The sequence below is a fragment of the Fringilla coelebs genome (assembly GCF_963513975.1).
Source record: "Fringilla coelebs genome assembly, chromosome: 3".
NCBI lineage: Eukaryota > Metazoa > Chordata > Aves > Passeriformes > Fringillidae > Fringilla > Fringilla coelebs.
In genome coordinates this window covers 65528246-65545440 of record NC_140030.1, presented here as the reverse complement: position 1 = coordinate 65545440, position 17195 = coordinate 65528246, and positions in this window count along the sequence as shown.

Here is a 17195-nt window from a genome sequence, read left to right as displayed (position 1 = left end):
TGTTGGTCTCAATCTTGCTGATTTGATTAAAGTCCCTATTCCACTTTAAGCAAGATCCCAAAGAAGAACAAGTAATATTTGGTCCTTAGACATGAAAATTAACCTGGCAACTGAAATAAGCGATGATATAAAAAATGTTTGATTTCAAAAAAGCAGAAAAATAGTGATTCTGAAGACTATGTCAGCACGAGATCCTAAATAATACCAGCATGACTAGCCAAAACACATTATTACTAATAATTATTTTGCTTTGTTTCAAGAACTGGTCCAATGCGAAACCCTCAATCTTATTAGATCTTAAACCGGTAATATTTAAATAACTGGCATATGTTTATTTCCTTCTCCCCTAAAAATTATCTGGCCTTTAAATTCATGTAAAGGATTCAAATAGCAAAGGGAATTTAAATTTCACAGTGCATAGATCAGGAAAAGGGAAAACTATTGTGTATGCTTCCAACATTCAACTTCACTTCTGCAGTCCTCCCAGCACAGATTTTGCCATTATATGCTCATTTAATCGGGTATTGTGTCAAAACTAATCAGAATTTCATGGCAATACAATGTCCTCTCTTGATACTTCATCAATGTGACTTTATTTACAAAGCCCAGCATTTAAACTTCATAAGCCAGTTTTACAGGCATTCTGTGGTTCCACATGCAATCCTAATCATTATTGTTGCATTTTGTTTGGTGTGTGTTGTAAACAGTGTAGCATATAAAGCCCTTGGTAATTGTGTAGCCCACCACTTTTTCATTTTTATTGCAAACCAACACTTGAAGTTTTTTGCCATACTGCTTTTTTAATAGGCTTGGAAATGTATTATAATTTTCAATTGTAATGAAATCTTTGCTCCATGTTCTTTGGCCACTGTGATGAGGCTAGAATTGCATTAATTTAATAACTAATTCAATTCAAGGTAGAGTGTTAACGTCAAACAAGATAAATTCAACAAAAAGAAAAACGAGTCATAGCCAGAAGGGAATAGCATGAATTCAAGTATTGCAGAAATTTCTACAGAAGAATTTGTACTTCCTGAGTCACAATAAACAACTGCTGTAATGAAAATGAACTGCAGAATCTTCTTCCAATATTTGAAGTAACTTATTTTTATTATTATTATTTTTAAGCATCACTTCACAGTACATGATTCACACATATTCTGGCAGTCAGTCCTCAGAGCTAATAGGTTGTTCCAGGATCTGAGCCCATTCAAAAAGGGACAGTTTGGTAGATGTGGCTCAAGGGTCTATCTAAGATAAACAGTTCATAGCAGTGGATCATTAGATTAATCTCTTCTTTGTCTTTGAAGTACCGTTATCATTAATGACACTGTGAGAGAGGTCTGAAGACAGACAATAAATAACAAAGTGATCTGGTACATGCACTTTTTGTCCAGCTTTACATCAGAGACAAATGTTTCAATGTTACACTGACAAAATACCACTTTCATAGTACTTTCCGTCTTCCAAGAAAAGCAGCTTCTGTCTTTACTTCCCTGAAGTGTTTACTAAGTGTTCAGAATGTGTGGACCAATTCCCACTTCCTAGAATAGCCAAAGCATCTTATGTTTCCAGTTTTAGATTGAAGAGGTAGGGACAGGAGCAGTGACTCATTCCTGGGCTATGGGAGCTGCTATTGATGGCAGAAGAGGAATAAGACAAAGTTTTTAAGGAAAATAGCATTATTTTCTCCAGTGAGGAAGGGCATCTGAACCTTTCACATCACAGCTCACTGCTGATGGAATGGAAATGTTCAACTTTTTCATTACTGCCGTTGATGGCAATTTTCAGCTGTCTCTGTTGGTGTCACAGCAGAGAAGAGAATAATTGAATAGACTGGTCACAGGCTGCAAGAGGCCCTTGCAGACACCAGCAAAGAGGCTCTAGAACCTCAAAAGGGTGGGAAGAAAAATGAAGCCAGCATTTAACAGTGAAAAAACTAATTCAGGCAATAATAGGTCTTGCAGATTAACATCAATCCTGGAGGAAAGTGAAAATGCTGATAAAAATCAATTAGAAGGGGCTTATATAAATGATACTTATTTATATAAAATTGTATAGCATTTATAAAAGTAGCATCTGGACAACAGGACATGTCAAATTATGTCTTTTAATTAGCTTTTAAGTTTTACTCATAATGTTAATGCTGTTAACACAGTACCCATAGCTCTTGTGGAACATCAAGACTTGAATAGAACTTTCTACTAACAATATAGAATGATACAAAATGAATGTTTTACATGTTAAATGCATTAAAGCTGACTAATAGGTGTGTGTTAAAATGGAGTCAGAAAACCCACGCTCTTAATACACCAAGTAAAAAAAATCTGATTCAAAGACCACACATGAATCTGAAGAGCAAAAGGACCTCATGTCAAAATCACCAGAGATATGTGGCCTGGAGATCCTGCTTTTGATTTTCTGTGTATAACAGTACAACAGGCATTCTTCCAGTCAGAGGTGTGTCAGATATATCCAAAACATACGTCTAAAATGATGCAGCTCTTCATAGAGGGTGAAAAAGTAATGACCATATTTTAGTTAATGCACATAACATGGGCTGCAAAATTGTTTGCTGCAGTGCTAATGTTGCTCATCCCTGGGTTATCCTGTTTCAGAGAAAGGAACTACAGTTACTGCTTAAGATGGCAGCTAAATACATCTAATAATGAAAATATCTGAAAATCACTTTGTCTCTTAGACCTCTTGAACTTCACTGCAATAGTACTGCAGGCCAGTGAATATCTTTTATGTTTTTAAGGAGATATGATTAAATAAGTTAAGGAAAGGGGACTGAAGTAAAAAATTACCTCATAATGGTCCTTTACTCTCAGTGAGTGCAATCTACTGAAGTGACATCCCAAACCACAGCATAAACAGAAGATAATCCAGAAGTCAATTCTAAGAAGTACAAGCTAGATAAGAACAAAATGTGGTCTTGAAATATGTGCAAATCCTCCTTTTTCAGTAGAAGGAAAATTCTGCCTTTTAGAAGTAAGAGAAATCCCAATAGATAGTAGGAAATATAAAAGTAAGTAGGAAATATGAGTTTTAAGATGTCTGTGTGCAAGGGCAACAGCACAGCTGATGCAGTATTCCACCATGAGATTGATTTACACAGCATAATATCCAAAAATATTCATGCATTACACACAGCACAGAATGCAGCAAAGGCAGCTATTTGGACAGTGATGGTGATGAAGCCAAAGGTAAATCATATCAGCTCTAAACAAGGCTTTGCACAATGCCTGGCTTTGCAGTAAGCCTGTGCTCATAAAGCAATAAGATTGTTCTGGTATTAATGCTTGGCATTTGCAGTAACTTTATGCATCACATTATGTATTTCCTTTTTCCTCTATGTACAGTTGATTCCAGTGGTCTGAATCTCCCTTACCATTTAGCTAAACCAGACTCTTGCTTCAACAAAATCTTTGATATGAGTGCATTTTGAAAGCTGTGTCTGTCTTCTTTAAATTACTTTTAAAAAAGGAGCAAAACTGAAAAAAAATCTTTTACTGTGTATTGTTAAATGCTTCTCTCAAAAGAGCAGTTCTCCAAGCAAATTGCATGAATCTTCCTATTGTACTTCCCATCTGTTTTTGCATGCTTTCTGTAACAAAATAGTTAAGAGTGCTGATATTTTAAAATACTATTTACATGAGGTAACAGCCTTGCAATGAATGGGGCTGTTCACGCCTCAAACGATGGTTTCTTTTTTAATCTCTCTGTGAATTCAAAAACTTGCTATGTTGCATACACTTGGATCACACTGGAGGTATTTCATCTGAAAGCCCAAGAGGTACAAACTAGACCCTACCTTTCCTCCAGGAAGCAAAGCAGAGCCCAGTCAAGTTACTTTTATGGAGACCTCATCCGGTAGACAGGCAATGGAGGGAGGCTCAGATGTAATCAGAGACATTTACTCAAGTTGTAAGCTTGCATTAGGGTTGCTGGTTCTGCTCTTAAATAAGCAGGGGCAATTTTCAGGAATTCAGGAATCCGTTTGCTTCTCCATCAGAAAGACTTAACACTACTGACAATATGTATAAATGTACTTGCCTGACTGGGACACCCTTGCTGTTTATATTGGAAAACCTCACCTGATGAGATTGACCCATAAAAAGGTAAAAAACTTCACTTTGAAGATGTGATGTTTTAAACTAACTAGTTATTCTGAAGTACTTGTTTGAATACGTTTGAAACTAATACAAAGCAGATGAAAAATGCTTCAAAAATAGAGTAGTTCTGCACTTTTACTGACAGTTTGTTGTCAAAAGTATGGATGATTAGGCCATCCATTTGGAATAAATAATTAATTCTTCAGTGAACACCTTTTTTAAAAATATAAATAGAGAGCAAATAAATTTTGTTTCAATCTGAATCTGTGTCTGAAGTGATATACATGGCATGGAACATCACATTTGAGCTACCAGAATGTCTTCCAAAACAATTAACAAAATATGTATTGCCACAATATTATATCCTTTGTCATTAACAATTTGTTTACAGCACTAAATAATGGGATAAAAGTATTTTGACTGGAAAAGAGTATAAGAAGAATAAGGCAGGCTTTTGATTGATAAGGGGTTATCAAGAACTTGATGACTGAAGGTTTCCGGAACTTACACAGCTATTAAAAGAAGAAATAATGGTAAAATCTGGTTTTCCTCAGAGAAATAACTGTGTCCAACATTTTAATATAATGGCAGTACAGGGAAAATGTTTAAGGGGAGAAACAGTATTATGCAGTCAGAAAACAGCCTTATTATTTCTTCTACAAGATCACATGTCTGAAGTGTTGATATCTGAATAGAAAGATTCAAACCAAGGAATTAAGCAAGATAAGTAATAACCTCATGATGCACAAGTCGCAAATTATGCTACACAAAAGCACAATATAAAAATCAGCCTATGGAAATATTGTTTTAAATTTTTTTTGTGGCAGATTTGCAGATTAATATGATTTAAATATGCATTAAGCCAAATAAAGCAGTCCAACAATTCCTTGTATGTGCACTTCTATATAGAGTTTTATATTTTGACTAGGCACCAGGTTTCTCAGTCTCTGGGCTAAGAAGTATGTTCAATTTAGTTAATTAACATACAAATTACCTAGGTTAAAATCAGAACTAAAAGGACTACCCCCAATTAAATTGTGATTTCCCAGATATGTGAAAAAATACGAGGATACATGAACAAGAAAATCAGGTTTAATTGATGATATATTTTGTCTCATTTAAAAGGTAAATAGCAAGTATATGGAAAACTTTTTGATCAGAAACAGCTGTTCTAGATTAAGTCAAAGGGGCATCCATCTAAAATAGCATTTTGAAATTAGGACACACAAAATTCTCCATTACTTGAGCAATAGTATACATTTTGCCCAGTTAAACCATTTTGTTAAAAAAGCAAACCCCAATACCTAGTAGCACATGTATCATATTCCTTCTAGTATCAAGTTGCTCATAACTTTAAACTGACATCTACCAATGTGCCCAATCCTCAAATTTACAAGCTTGTAAACCCTTCACCCCAAATCAACCCTGAAATCACTTCATTAAATAGTTGCCTTGCTGGTTACCTTCCACTCTTCAGGCACCAAGCAGCTCTAAGCAGGAGGTTACACATCACCACCTGGATCTCGTGATTTGACCAAGGAAACGTTAACAGTTTGTTCAGAAATCTCCTTTAATGAGTTTTCAGTTTGCATCAGGAAATCTGGTGTGCCTGCCATATAAAAGCTGTGCAGCATGAGGGGGTCACTCAAGCTTTTCCATGATGGAAAAAGCAGAAATTTACTGAAGTTTTTTTGTTTTAATGCCTTTATTTTCTTTGAGTGCTTTAGGAAGCTTTATGAAAAGGTTGTTTTTTTATTTTAGTAGATGTCTTTTAAAAGCTGGCTTTCAAACTGATTTTTCACTTGATCATCTCGCACCTGACTATGATATAGTTACTCACAAAATTATGCAGGTATGTGGTCTCTTCAACAAATAATATGCTTCTAAAGCTGCTTAGAAATTTATTAACATACTGAATTTAAACATCACTTTTACACCTGATAACAGTTTCATACATTATCAACAAGAGGAATTTTTCCAGGTCATGTGGCTGTTACAAAACATTGGAGAAATTTTAGAAATTAATTGTGATGCTACAAAGAGCAGCTATATGGTTCTTGATATTTCAGTCTCTTCAGAAAATAATGTCTGGTGAAAAAAAAATCCCTTAATTTATAAGGTAGAGCACCTGAGTTTCAATAGAATTTCTGACTGGCCAAGGTTATTTATTCTGTGCAGGCAGAATGTTACTCAGAAATACTCTCCTAACCAGTGGCCAGGCAGGATGCGTCTTGTCTGACCTTGTGTCACAGCATGGCTGGATACAAGTAGGAGGCCACTGACAACTCTCATTATCAAAAACCTGTCAGGAAGACTTCTTCCTCTTCTTGGTTGTTCCTTTGTTTTGGTTTTTAGCTCAGCTAGTTCCTCTTCCCTAGAATGTTTCCATTGGTACCTTCCCAAAGAATAAGGCTGGGCCGTCCATGTGTGAGGTCATCAGCATTACCCAATAAGTTATACTTTAATCATTCTTGTATGTAAGAAAAAACACCAATTTTTCTCTGTCCAGAATTGTAATCTGTGGCACAGAGAGTATGTGTATATCCAGACAATGAGCCAGCATATCTGTAGGACTTTGGGGCATTTGAAGTTTGCGAAAAGGAGTTTCACTAATGTTCCCCCAATTTTAAGTCCCACATAAAGAATTTTTAAATAATGCAGGGGTAGGAAATATTAACCTTGCAATAGTGAAGGCCAGTGCTATGTCGCTTCAAAACAGGCATAAAGCATAAATGGAGTTTTTTTACTTTTTGATCTTCTCCATACATGGAGAGCCTCCTCTTATTTCAGAACAGCACCCCACTAGAGAGGTTAAACTTTTAACTGTAAAAAAGGAAATAAATATTTTCTTCCTGAAATTATATTCTGGGTATTTAACAGGGCAAGGAAGGGGGAAGAGCACTGCTATCAGCAGATGCTGTGCTGGCTGCCCTCAACAGAGTTGACTGTGTTGGCCTTGCTCAAAGTGCAAGCATACTGCTAGGCTGGGGCCTCAATCTCAAACCTTTGCATGTAGAATGTAAATGTGGTTTATCAATCACAGAGTTACATTTTAGTACTGTGCTCACTTACTAAGGACAGCTGCACGTCAGGACAACGTAAGTTTAAGTAGCACTTGTCCATCATTTCCCTCTGGCCTATAGTATTTCAATGAGAAAACACACCTGACATCTGGAAGACTCCAGATGCTAGACAATCTTATATGTATAACTATCTATTCCATGTCTAAATTGGAAAATTATTACAGATAACCACTAAATTTAATTTTCTGTCCAAATTGAGTTGTAACCCATGTAGTTTATATAGGGAAGACATGGATTTTGAGCCATAACTTTGAGATCTATAATAATTGTTTTAGAATTAGTCTGAATTGTTTTCTACTTATGAGTGTAGAATTAACTTTCATTTCAGTTAAAGGCTGAAAGCCTGTGAGTAATGCAACATAAAAAGACAATCAGAGAGTGGTTTGGGTTAGAAGGGACCTTAAAGACCATCTATTTCCAGCTCCAGTTTGCTGAAAGCCCCTCAAAGATTTGTGCTTACTCAGTTTCATCAGGTGGTCTAGAACCAGCTCTTAACTCCAGTCCAAGAGATTAAATGTGATCTCAGAATACTTGAGCAAATTAGAGGGCTTTGAACAATATGTGATACTTAATCACTAAAAGGAATTTGACTTTCTATTCATCCACTGGTACTATTGATGAAATTGTTGAAAATTGATAAATTTTCTTTTATTTCACTTGAAGTAGTTTTTCACAAGTGTCTCCACAGATTCCAACTTGCACAGCATTTATACTGTATTTTGGAATAAGCCTTGTGCTCAGCTATTTTGCGGGGGTGGTGGTTTTAATTTTCACTTGTTTTGGTTTTGTTGCAGTATTTCACAGACAGATGGATTTCTGATTTCACTAATTGTTCTTGAAATGTTTCACTTTGTGCCTGTGTGTGGCTATCAACATGATTTCCTGAACAGAGCACACATCTGTATGTCTCACCTTGTCCACTGTCTCAGAGTAATCACTGGAGCACTGTACCTCTTTCTTACCCTGTAAGTCACGAGGGCAGTAAGAGAGATAGGGTTCAGATACAAGTACCTCTGAATGGCCCTGGATAAAAGCAGCATATAAAAGCTAGGTAAAAGGTGTGTTGGGGAAAAGAGCATAGACACATATAAAAAAAGGGATCTAAAACAGGATTATGGCAGTCAAAACACTGCAGAGCATCTCAAATTTAGGTATTATCTATAAACTATCAGTGAGTCCCTAGTGGAAATGGCTTTCTTTCTATAACAAAGTTGCAACTGATGCTTTTGACTTAGGAATCCATTCTTGCGTATCTCTGTCTCAAATATTCTAGTTGTTTTTCACTAGGAGCTTTGCTGATTTAATCAAAATGGATTAAGTAGTTCTCATTGTAAAGATCAGCTTGGTTCAGCATCTGATAAATCAAATTTCTACATAAGAGCATCTCATCATTGTGAGCCATAACCTGATAAATTGCAGGCTTACAAGGAGGCTTATGCTGTGAGATAAAGAAAGGAAATTTTTCTTCATGATTTTCCTTAGAGACAGGATAAAATCACAAGGTTTGCAGCTGTATTCTACAAGCTACGTTCAGAGTTGCTAATTACAAGGCAGGATTCTTCAGGTGCTGTGGGGATATTCACAAATGCAACTCTAAACTAAAAACACTTGTATAAAAAACTCTAGTGGTGATCCAGGGGTGATTGCTGTATGTTGGGGCAGGCAGCTGGTGCATTAGATAAAAATAGAAGGATTTATTCACTTCGCCTTGAGGTGGGTGGCATTTTTTCACTCCAGAGCTTTTTTCAGTTTACTGAGAGTTTGGCTTAGTTATGCATTTTAACTATTGGCCAGAACTTAAGCAATGCCAGTCTGCCCTGCCTGGTGAGTGATATGTATGGTGTTGTGTTCAGAGAGAGTGTTATAGCAAAGGCAGCAAGCTTTCTGCTGTGACATTAGGAAAAAAAAAATAAAATTAAATTCTCAGCTGTGACCTTCCTACTTCACTGCAAATGACTAGTTGGGATGTTCACAGAAAGCAGGTTTCTGTCTCTGATATACCAATAACTGCCATGAGGGCTGTCACATGTATAAGGCTTATGAGAAGATCACCCTGTGCCCTCTGCTTTGCTCACCTGTGCAAGGGAGGAATTGGTTTTGCACAGGTGAAGTCATTAAATCAAATCAGATACATCAAAAGGAAGCAATAGAAACAAAATTTGTGGTTATGTGCTTTGTTGATTTATCTACTTGAAGTTGCATTCCTGATGTGTGATATGTACTTTTTAAAATAAAGGTACCTAGCTCAGCTACAAATCACAGTGAAAAAAAATCTGTTTCTAATTAGATTGAAAATCTTACCTTTAGTGTAAAAAAAATGGATTTTAGGGTATATATTAATTTGAAAGTCCATCTCAGAAATTTGATTGCATTTCTTAGACAAAACCAGCTGATCTAATCAGATAGTGGAGGGGAAAAAGAAAAACAAACAAAACCAAACAAAAAAAAACAGCAGGAAGGAAGGTTGGTTGTCTGTACGCCTCTTCTTCCTTGTTCTATAGTCTGCCAAGTGTGAATCATGGTGCCCATGAAGCTGAGTGCATTGCAGTTCAAAATTAAGGTGCTGTTGGGTAAACCAAGTACTTGCTTGGTACTAACAAACTTCTGCTAAGCATTCACTTAGCACAATTTAAAACTGGAAAGTCTTTCAACACATAACAGTACAGAAGGTGTAATTTGAGCATTTGATATGAGCTCTGCAGTCACACACAGAAAAGGGAGCAAGAAAGGACACCATTCCACTATCAGTGTTTCTTCCCTTACAAAACATGTTTGGCATCTGCATCTTGCAGTTTCCCCTGGCAACTCTCTACTATCACAGAATAGAATGTCCCAAGGCTACACTCCATTACACTGCACCATCTTTTCCTTTTTTTTCTTGCTCCACAAGCTTTAATGAAGCCCATCAAATTCGCACAAGTGCCCTATTTACTGTACAGAGATTACGTCAAAAGAAACGATGTTGGCTTCCTATTAATGCCTGAAGATTGGCAAACAATCACGAAAGTCGATTGCTGTTCAGTTTGCTGAGTGGTGGCATGTATTGCTGCCTTGCCTAATTACAGCAAATCAGATGTTTCCTGTGGTGAAAAACAATACTAACAAATTACCAACTCTGTGTGTTGTAAGGGGAATAGTATATCTCAAGACTCAATTGAAGCAGAGCATCGGGACATGAAATTCTGTAGATGTCGTATCAGTTCATTTTAATGTGTATTAATGGTTAGGTAAACTAGCATTCAGGAGAAATATTGCATCTTTAAAATATACATGACTGATTAACTGCACAGTGATAGCTTTTCTCAACTGATTCAGAGCTGAACTGTATTCAGAGCCAAATTTTTACTGTTGGGTTTTTTCATAAGCTTTCCCCCACTTCTGTTGAGTTTCCCCCCAATCTTCTGTTGAGTTAGAAGAATAAAGGAACATGTGATAAGCAATGAGGAAACTACTGCCGAATAATCTACAAATAATTTTCAGGGTGCACAGAGATTAAAGGAATTGGCATTCCCACATGAAAAACAACAGGAATTTACCTTACCTCTACCTGAGATTTTAGTTCTCACATCGAAGGCAGTAAAGATACAGCTGGCTTTGTGCATGTGCATATTCCCTCTATTTTTCAGTCAGTAGTTCCCCAGGATGTGTTTTTACACTGAGGGATTATTAGAACATCATGATAACTCCTACACACAGTCTTAGCCTAACTTCAGCATGTAATTTCAATGCCTGTAGCTTTACTTCGAACAAAAGCAGTTGGTATGACAGCCTTTGCTCTTTGTAAAGGATGACACTGATTTCCTTCACTTTTCACTTAACTAAGAGAAAGGCTGGATCAATCAATCAAATCTTTGCAGTGCAATATTAAAGAAAACCATTGTTATTTAAGCTTTACTTACAGTATAGAAGTCAGCCTGAAGAAATAAATATCTGCTGAAAAAATTCAACTAGAAAACGTAACGCTTTTTATTTTCTTGAGGCTGAGCTGAGTTGAGTAAGTGAAATAAAAATCATATTTGGGAATTCTTGAGAAATTGCCTGTTAAGTCATGACATTGCCCACACACCTCTAATTTTGCTCTTGCAGCTCAGTGAAGGAAAAAGAATTCCATGAAGAAAGCTTCAAGGAAGTTTCTTGAAGTCATAGGCCAGCAGCAAATCACTGCAACATTTGAATGTAGTGAATACTGTTTTCAGGATTTATCAAAACATGTATCTGCTCCTGTTGGAGGTTTCTAGGCAGATGCCTCCCCTGGACTCCCTGGAAATTTCCAGTTGGATGCAGCAGCGCAGGGGATGAGGAGAATCTCAGTACACTGGCTTCAGCACTGTACTGAGTTTCTGTTGTGCTCTGCTGATCAGAATCTGTTGAGGAGCTGCAGGAGGAGGGGGGCCTTCAGGCTTGATTGGAAGAAGTGGAAAAGAATTTATTTTTGAGCCTAGGGGAAAGATCAAGTAGTGTTTTGTTGGAGCATGTTAAGGAAGAAGATCCCTCTAACTGCTCAGCACCTTCATTTATAGCCAGACTGATGCAAAGTCCCTTGAAGGACTGAGAGATATAACATCCATATCCATTCAGAGGAATTTGTAGTAACAAAATCAGATCTCTTAAATTTATTTTGTTCCCATCAGTTTCCCTTTTTGCCATCTTGCTCATGATCAAGTTCTATGTCTTTGAATTCAAACATCTGTGCTTTACTCTAAAATGAAATTACTATGGTTCTCTACAATTTTCATACATAAATAATTTCAGTGCTACTGAAATGGAAAAATTCTGAAGCATCTTCCTGGCTGCTCTTGTTTAAGGCAGTTGTGACGTAAATGACACAGACTTGCTGTCTTTTCACTCTGTCTCACATTTCCTTCCTTTGCACTCCCCTTTAACATTTTCTCCCATCTCTTTCCCTGCCCTCCGTCCAGAGAAGTCAGAGTCTCATATCCTGTTCTCTGAATGTTGTTCATTTGCATGACCTTTATTACTCTTGATTACTATAATGAGTGTTTTTAGTAATTATCCTCATCCTGTTCTATTTTTCCACAGCAATACCCACTTTAATGGGTTTCAGATTTATAAAACATATGTTATATTAGCAAAAGCTGAAGTACTGCCTCCCTTTCCCAGTAATGCTTGTACACATGGAATAAATAGTAGCTTTCTCCAGTCCTGAATAAATTTACAGTTGGCCTTAGGGAAGCGTCTCCGCTGAACTAAGGGTATCAGCCAAAGCTAAGAGTGCCATCAAAGTAGTGCTTTAGTTCATGCTTCCATTGAACTGACGTGCAAGGAATTTTTCTGTGCCTTGCACACTTTCACAAGCACCTCTACTTTATTTAATAGGTACTGTTAATAAAATATTCAACAGAAAAAAATTAATTGTGTTAAATGCGGATGCCTATCACACTTTCAAACGCTTTCTAACTAATAATGGTCAAAGAAATTCCTGTCCTCTCAGATCACATTGCAATAAGAGAATGCAGCAGGGAAGTGCAAGAAGAAATTTCTGCTTGTTACTGCTGCTTTGTGAGTCATGCACCAGGATTTTACAGTGATAGGTGCTAAGCAAACACAAGCAAAATATGTGACCCACTTTTTGAGACAGAAAACAGCTTCATGTTGTTGGTGGTAGTGCTAGTGCAATATATTTCTTAATTTTTAACTATTTTTCAGTATCTTAGTACAATATAGATAAAAAAATTTATCTCAATTACAGCCATTTGCTATTACTAGTACTACTGAGTGTAGTTACTGCAGTCCAGCTGTTCTTTCTGGAATGCAATGTGAATGTGGATTCACTGCAATGTGAATGCATTGTCTGCAAGAACTGCAAAGAGCCACCAATTCTCCAGCTGGATTCTGCCTCTGGGGGACACAATGGCTCCTGATGAGCTGCAGCTTGTGCCATCATTCAGAAAAAAACAGCCATAGGCAGCTGTGTGGTGCTGTTCCAAGTGGCTTCATGACTTGCCCCAGTAAGGAGTAAAGTCCCACTTGAAGGGTTTGGTAGAGATCCTGTGTACCTGCATGCATTTCTGTGATGCTCGTGTTTGAGCTGCCTCATTCAGCAGCACACAGTATGGGCAAAGCCAAAATGGGCAGCCTGAATCTGCCCTGGATTGACACAGCCTAGCACAGACCACAGCATTTCCTTTCCAAACTTGTCTGGAAACTTGCAAATTCCTCTAGATTTGTAGTCAGGGAGAACCAGAAAACATTGTTCTGTTGGAGAGGAGGCAGCAGACATCATGTTTGGCAAGTTTCTGATTTGGAAGCCTTGCCTTTGGTCCTTCAGAGCCTTTCAGAAGCTGTTTGTATTTCAGATAGGGGAAGATCTCTCTACTTTCAGATCTATACAGAGACCAGAGAAACCTGACTGCCCACATTTTTCTCACAATGCTTTGCTTTTTCTCTTATTTCTCTCCTTTCTACCCAAACTAATTTCCTATGGAGCTCTGGATCTGAGGGTAGAAATGCAAAGTGGTGCAGACAAGTGTGATCAGCAGGCTCCTAAGGTTTGGGAGGTGTCCCCCCATTTGCTCTACAATGCGCGGGCACAGCATGCAAAGAGAGAAGCAAGCCATGTTATGATTTGATATATCCAGCAGGAGTAGGGGAAAAGCCATAAGGTGGGATCTTACTGTAGTCATGTAATGGACAAATTCAAGTCCTTGGCAGAACCTAACCCAAGCCAGATTTTACTTTCTCAGCTTACTGCTTGCTCTCTTTTCTTCTCTCCTTTGTGCATTTACTACAAAAAACTTTTCACCTTCTGCAGCAGCAACTACACAAGAATTTCATTGTACGCAGTAGAACTAAAAAGTGCAAGTACAGCACGTGAGCACAAGTTCTTTTACAGGGATGGTAGCAAACTTTGGATGAGCTCCTTTTGCTCCTATAACTCTTTAGTGGGGTAGAGATGAATGACATGCAAAATCCTCAGTATCCAAGGCTGTTTCCCAGACACATGCTCATTATTTATAGTGCTGTATCAAAGTTCATCCAGGCAAGTCTCTTGGGCTTTCCATGTTTGGGCAGAAGATGCCTTCTCAGGAGATTTCTAGTGCTTCCACACCCAGTCACAGTGGAAAATCTTTCTCATAACTTTACAGTCCCAACAAATAATAAACAAAACCTGTCTGGTTTTGCTTCATGCTGTGAGTAAAATGTAAGTCCCTGAGTCCAAATTCCCATTTTTTACATCAACCAAATCTTCATATGGATTCTCTCAGTGTTTCATCCAGTACCATTTCTACTCCTTAATACTACTTCAGATAATAACTGTAATTGCTTGTTGCCTCTATCCATCTTTATATCGCAATTACAAATGTGTCTGAGCCAGACTGCAGTGAAAACAGGAGATTCAGAGAAAGATATTCTCATACAAGTATAACAGCATCTTGTGTTAAAGAATTGTTCCTTCATTCGATTTCCAATGTTTTTAAAGAAAGTTTTATTTTTTTAAAACTTCTCTTCAAACCTTTACTAACTTTGCAAGAAATTACTCTGCTGTCCTCTGATCATGAAATCCCAGGGATGGGATGGTGTAGCTGACTGAAAGTCAGAAAGTTCACAAAAGTCTCCTTGAGAAAGGAGATTTTCAGAAAAGAATGTTTCCACAGGGTGAATAACCAATGTAAAAAGGAGTAGGTACTTTCACCGACACTTAAAATTTTAACCTTCTCGGAAACATGATACAGATAATTTGAGCTTTATAATGGTAAATAATGACTTTGTGTAGAAGAGTAAGAAATACTTGGTTGTAGGTGTTTGTGTGTCTATGAGAATACAGAGCTGCAGTCCAATGAGGATTGGACTGGGTCAGTCTAAACTGGGATTTCAGAAATAAAAATCATTGTTTCATGTTACGAGATCAAGCAGACTGATTAGAGCGATGGGTGTTTCACAGCCCTGATCAGGCAACTGGTATCTCAGTTTGTGAGAGTGGTCTGCAGAGCTGCTGCTGTTTTAACAAGGCTTTGGCTGTCAAATCTCTCCTACCCTCAATGCGTAGCTGAGTTAATCCCTGAACATTACTGAGCTCATCTTCTTCTGTGTCAGTGCAGGCCCATGTTTGCTTTTGTCCTTAACCTGGTCATTTTTAGTCTGTTTACATGTCTCATGGGTGTGATGGGTGTGACATTTTGCCTTTAGGATTAAAAGCTAAGCACATTGGAAAGATTTAGGACCAGGTAAAAATATGTTTTTCTTCTCACAAGCCTTGTTGTTGATAATATTTTCTCTCTTTTTCTGCCCATTTTTGTTCTTTAGTAGTTTTCATTCGTCATGTTTGCCCTTCTAAGAGATTGGTTTGTCTCATGGTACTTAGTGAGCTTAGTTACCACAGTAAAATATCTTAGAGGGCAGTTGAATTTCAGAGTGAGTGGCTGGGCTTCTTTGAGCATTACAGATGCAATTCCTAGCATTTTGATTCTGTTTTATCTCTTTCCTACACAACAACCTGGAGCTTCAGGTATGAACTAAACTGTAGAGGCATGTGACATGTAGCCATACCTGAAAATTGCATAGAAAAGAAATTAATTTTGGTAGTCTTTACCTAGCTATTATTTTAATATTTATTGAATTTTGCAAGATGGATTAAATGTACTAGTTTGGCTTGACTTTGATATCTAATAGTTACTGCTGGGTAATAATTATAAAAACATATTTCCATGCATTTAGCAAACCTTGTGACTCAGTAAGTGACATTCAGACAGAAGGACCATGAAATACATCTACCCTTTATGTACCTTGGCATTGCAAGTATCTGGGAGTGGGTTTGCATATTTTAAGAGTGCAAAGCAGGGACAGCAAGTGCCTGGTTTACAGGCTAAATCTAGAGAGCTTACAGGGAAAGAGTCTTGCTCATAAAACAGAAGTGCATGTGCAGGAGGAGGGTGGGTCAGATGCAGTAACAGGGAGCATTAATTGAAGTCCTTTTTGATGCCATTACAAAATAATCTTAAATTTCTCTAAAAGGAGAAACCTGGACTCCAAAATCTAGAGACCTTGGTAGCTATGTCCTATCTTTAATGTAGTCAAGTGGTGAATGCCAGAAAACCTTTGTAACTAGTGCTGCGTAAATACAGACTTCTGATGCACAAAAACAAATATTCATATTGTCAGATCTGTGTGTTACTGTTGTAATTTTTATTCTCCCCATCTGGGACCACATTTTTGGCCTCAAAAGTTTTTACTGAATGCATAATGAGTCCTCAAAAATGTGTATTTGGGATTTCTTACATTTAATGTCACTGCACATTACTTTTCCAGTGTCCTACAAGAATTACCAACTGAAAAAAATTCTAGATTTAAAAAAGTTTGAAAAGATGGATCCTAAGAATTATAGCATTTCATAGAAACGGAGCCATCTTTTCATTTACATCATTTATATTTGTTTCCAAGTCTGGAGTATATGTATAAATAGGATAGCATAAAAACAAAATGAAAACCTAAGATTTAGGTAAAATAATCTATGCCTTCAAAGGACACATTGAAACAAGTAACCTAGGTTGACAAATTCTCAGGAACCTAGGTTCTTATACACCCTGAGTTTTAAACCAACACAACAGACTGATGGGTGCAGTAGGCCAGGTCAGATTGCCAGAGGAGATGCTTCTCCCAGAAGTCACCGTCCTCACAAGAGAAACTGAATTGCACATGAAGCAGCTCCAGAAAGCACATCAGTGCATAGGAGGCATCCTCCAAGGGATACATGGGCTGAGGAATGTTGGGAGTAATGGCTTCCATCACCCAGGTTCATCTACTGCCTAGAAACCCAGTGGGAAGCCATGGCCTTGGTTAAGAAGATGGGGATTGGAGATGTTTGGAATTAGAGAACTGAAAAAGGAGGAAGGAAGCAGCTGACAGAAAAATCAATGGTTTGTTGCCTGTCAATGTTGCTGCCAAGACAAGTTGTCTCAAAATGTTACTGTATTCTGTAATTTACAAAATTACAGATGTTTGGCACAACATCAAAGCAACCTGTATTTGTCCTTAA